Here is a 4,829-nt window from a genome sequence, read left to right as displayed (position 1 = left end):
GGTGGAAGAGACCACGCTTTACTGTGAAACTTGGTGTCTTATATACCATAGGTGATTACATCTTTCTTTTAATGATTACATTGTTTGCAACTTCTTAGGAATCACATGTTTTAGAATAGATCATTGTTTTCACGGAAGAGAGAACAGAAAGTTAAAGACAGAAATGAAGTACAATACAGAAGATCAAAAAACATAATTTATCACTAAAAATACATCAGCGGGAGTCTTATTTTGCGTGTATAGTGTAATATTAACTGAAGCTTATGACAAAGCTATTTTTCTTTAAAAGTTCAAACAATAGTCTGTGAGTAAGGTGCCTCTAACTAGGGAGGAAGTTTCAATCAGAAAATCTGCCCATTTCCTGAAACCACAAATACCAAGTGGCATGAATAATAGGAGAACTAACCCCAGTCTCTGATCCACTTAGGTCAGGCAGTCAAGCGCACACATTTTCAAGCAGGGGAAGCAGGGTCCCAAAGGCCATACAGCACTGCACCCCAGTCTCCCAGGACCTTTGTTCTTTTGTCCTGATCCTCAAATGGGGGGAGGGCCAACCGTTATCCAGGGTAGCAGCGCCTTCCTAGACAAGGCTAGGGACTTTGCGATTACATACGCTCCCCCCGGAGGCTTTGCCGTCACAGTGGAATCACCTCTGCAGGCTTTTTGCCTGGAGGGGCCCCAACATCTAACAGAATACCACAGACTAGGTGGACAGAAGTTTATTTCTCAAGGGCAGCATGGGCGATATAGTCCATGATCTTGCCTGGGGGCAGATGGTAGCTGCACTTGAGGGCATAGCATAATTTATAGAGACATTGAATCACTATGTTGTACACATTAAAACTAATGTAACATTGTGTGTCAGCTGTACTTAAATAAGAATTTCTTTAAATATATTTATTTATTTTTTTTAAAAATTTTAAATATTTTTTAATGTTTTATTTATTTTTGATACAGAGAGAGACAGAGCATGAGAGGGGGAGGGTCAGAGAGAGAAGGAGACACAGAACCGGAAGCAGGCTTCAGGCTCTGAGCTAGCTGTCAGCACAGAGCCTGACGCGGGGCTCGAACCCACGAATGTGAGATCTGACCTGAGCTGAAGTCGGAGGCTTAACCGACTGAGCCATCCAGGCGTCCCTATATTTATTTATTTTTGAGAGTGAGAGAGTGTGAGTGAGTGAGTGAGCGAAGGGCAGAGAGAAAGAGAGAATCCCACGAGGTGCACAGAGAGAGGAGGGGAGAGAGTGTGGAGGGTGGAGCCCAGAGCTGGGCACGAAATCACCTGATGCAGGGCTCGAACTCACAAACTGTGAGATCATGATCTGAGCTGAAGCTGGATGCTTAACCAACTGAGCCACCCAGGTGCCCCTCAAATAAAAAAAATTTTGAAATTTATTTCTCACAGTGCTGGAGGCTGGGAAGTCCAAGGTCAAGGCGCTGGCAGATTTTGTGTCTGGTGAGGGCAGTCCTGGTTCACAGATGACTCTTTCTCGCTGTCTGCACGTGGCAGCAGAGGCGAAGGAACTCTTTGGGGTCTCTTATAAGGGCACTAATCCCATTCACATGGGCTCCACCCCTACTATTTAATAACCTCCCAACCTCCCCTTCACTCACTTTCAAATACCACACTGAAAATTAGGTTCCAACATATGAGTGGTTATGACCTAAGCATTCATTCCCGTAAATGGGGACCAAGGGGTATGGGCAGGGACGAGGAGCCATGGGAAACCAGTCAGTCCTGGCCAAGCAATTAGGGAGGGTCGCTTGCATCTGCGCTGACCTGGGGGGAGGCCAGTGGCCACCCAAGACCTGAGGAACTCTGGGCCTAGAGGGAAGCGCCCAGCCTGTGCCCTGCACTCTCTGGGGTCTGCAGAGGATTCAGTGCGTGTTCTCAGCATTTCCTCCACCCCCTCCACCAGTCTCCTGACCCTTGACCCCACTCTCCACTGATCCCAGGTCAGCCCCTTCTCCCTATAAAGCTGAATACGCTCTCCCTTTGGGGTCTGACCTTGTCCTCACTGCCTGTCACAGCCTTGCTCATGACCCCCTTCCCCAGAGGGAGAGACTGAGCCAATAAAATAAGCACTGGGTATGAGGAGGATCCACCATGACCCCAACCTTCCTCAACCAGGGATGAATACAGAGGGGAAGAAGGGCTGCAGCTCTACGCCCAGAGCATCCAGGAGGACCTGCAGCAGGAGCCTGAGTGCCTCCCAGACATTTGTTGTCTTTTCACCCTTCTGGAACTCATTTCCCTCCCCCCTGGCTCCAGGGTACAAAGGAGAACCAGCCTTTTGGGAGAGCCAGATCCATGCTTTCACACAAGGCTTTGATCACCTTTGATGGTGTCCAGTACAGGCCCAGCCAAGGTCCCGGGGGGCAGGGGGCATGAGGGTGACCCAGGAGTGGCCAAGGTAGACATCTGCTTTCCTGTACTGGAGCCCAGACAGAAAGGGTGGAGAGCTGGGAAGAGCAGAGGTCTCGCCTAGCGAGAAGTAGGTACCTCCTGTCCAGTGCCACGGGAGCCCAGTGTTGACGTCCCACCTGCTAGATGCCTGATGCCCACCGCAGACCCTGCCCAGGGCAGTGGCCTCTAGTCCCCACTGTGGTCTTCATGGCCCTCTAGCCTCCATGGGAGTTCAGGCCCCAGAATGAAAGGCAGAGATACCCAGCTAGGAGGCATGTTTGGGCCAGGTACCTAAGGGCCAGACTGACAAGGCAGTCCTGGGCCCAGACCTGGTATGGCAGGGTCTGCTGCCCCCTGCCCCGTGGGCCCAAAGGACCTTTGCAGAGGGAGGAACCCCGTGGGTGTATTGTGGGAGATGTAGGGAGGGACTGCCTTTCAGAGCCTTTCCATAGGAACGGCCTCCAACAGGTGGAAGGGGCAGGAGCCAGCAGATCCTTGAGGCCCCTGGGGAGCCCTGCCATGAGAGGTGAGGCATGGGAGTTGGAAAACTGCTCCCGGAAACTAGAACCTCAAGCCAAGGCTCTGGAGGAGCAGGCCTTCCCGCTCCAGGGTGCTTGGACCTGCAGTGGCCAAGGAGGGCGCATCTGTGGACACCACGAGTTCCTAATGCCGTGACTGGCCTCCAGGCAGCATCTCGTTTGGAGGCTCCTCCCAGGTATGGTCCTGGGCTCTCAGAATCCCAGTTGTCCCCTTCCCCGGGGATGTCCTGCCCAGCGTTCAAGCAGGGGAGAGACAGCTGCTGGTGTCTCAAATATGGGCTGGGCTGGACACTGCTCACAGGCTTCTAGAAACCAGTCTGGGGGGTTAGGCGGGATTCCTGAGGTGCAGGACCTGTCGGAGAGCGTTTTGCTGCTCCCCTGGGTGATTAGACAAGAGGTGGGGCCTGGGTACGTCTTTGGGAGGACAGGCCACTGCTGTCCCGTGGAGCCTCTTCTCGTGGGTATGTGGAGTGAGGAGAACCACCTGCCAGAGACAGGGGGCGGGGTCTGGTGCAGCTGGAGTTCTCCTGGCTTCTTGCCACAGAGAAGCATAGGTGTGGATGCCCTTTAAGTTTCTGCTGTTACTGTAGAGACCCAGAGGTTGGGTTAGAAGGCCCAGCCCTGGCTTCTCCCAGGAGGGGCTTGGCCCCAAGACTTCTGTGTGGCTTGCCGTAGGTTCGCGTGGGTGAATGGTGTGGCCTTCAGGGTCCTGTCTACTCTGGAGTTCTGGGAGTTGGCCTGAGTCCAAGCAGAAGGTCTACACCATGGTCCTTGTCCATCCCTCTGGGTGCTGAGTCTCAACTGACATGAGGCAGGTGTGCATATTGAGATGACCCTCCCCCCACAGCCCTGTTGGACTCTGAGGAGGGGAGGAAGAACTCTTCACCGTTATCCCCAGCCCAGCCTGCAGGACTTCCCTTCCGAAGGCCAGAGGCGATGGGCACACGCAGCTGGTCCCCTCCCTCCAGCTCCAACCAGCCCAGTACCCACAGGTTGGCTTGACCTCTGCCCCAGCCATGACCATGACTGCCCTTGGGCCCGCCCACAAAGTCTAGCTGGGACACTCCACACCACTGAGCCTCAAATCCGTAGACAGCCCTCACTCCCTTCTCTCCTCTCTCCTCCCTCGGCTCCTGGGCTGAGCCAGCAGAGGAGGGAGGAGGCAGCTAGGTGAGGAAGGGGGGACGAGATGGCCATGACCAGGTGTCAGCCTAGGCCAAGACCACACAGAGATGAGAACAGAAAGACAAGGCCACTGGGCCTGAGATAGGCCTGGAGCCAGCACGGAGAGAAGAGTTGGTTTGGTCAGAAACTTCGAGATGGCCTCATGCAGAGACACCCCGTGTGTGTGTGTGTGTGTGTGTGTGTGTGTGTGTGTGTGTGTACACGCACACGCGCGCAAGGCCTCCATGAAACAACAAAAATTCAACTGAGTAATTTAAAACATCAAATTGATTTTCTTGAATGATTCATGAAATCAGTCAGCATCCCATCAAACAAACAGAGAGGAGCTTTGTTGAGCTGCCGGAAAGGAAAGGTTTTTAAAGGTAGAGAAGGAACAGAGTAAAGGAAATTATTATCAAAGAATCCATTGTTTTAGGCAAGGTTACCCTCCTAACAGAAACGGAAAGGGTCTATCAGTTTCAATGAGCTGACCAGAAAATTCCAATCCAACCAATTAAAGGTTACACAGTGGGGGCAGGGGAATTGAAACTGCAGTGAGATTAGGCATTAGGTCTTAGCTCCCAGATGTGGGGCCCTTAACATAAGTGAATCCATTTTGGGCCTATGGTTTTCTTTTCAACACCTCACAGAATCCACAGGGCATCTCTCCCTCTCAAGTCCAAGTTAGTTAACATATAGTGTAATAATGCCGGAATAGA

The sequence above is a fragment of the Suricata suricatta genome, chromosome 13, assembly GCF_006229205.1.
Source record: "Suricata suricatta isolate VVHF042 chromosome 13, meerkat_22Aug2017_6uvM2_HiC, whole genome shotgun sequence".
NCBI lineage: Eukaryota > Metazoa > Chordata > Mammalia > Carnivora > Herpestidae > Suricata > Suricata suricatta.
The sequence above is the reverse complement of the archived record's forward strand: the minus strand, read 5'-3'. Positions refer to the sequence as shown.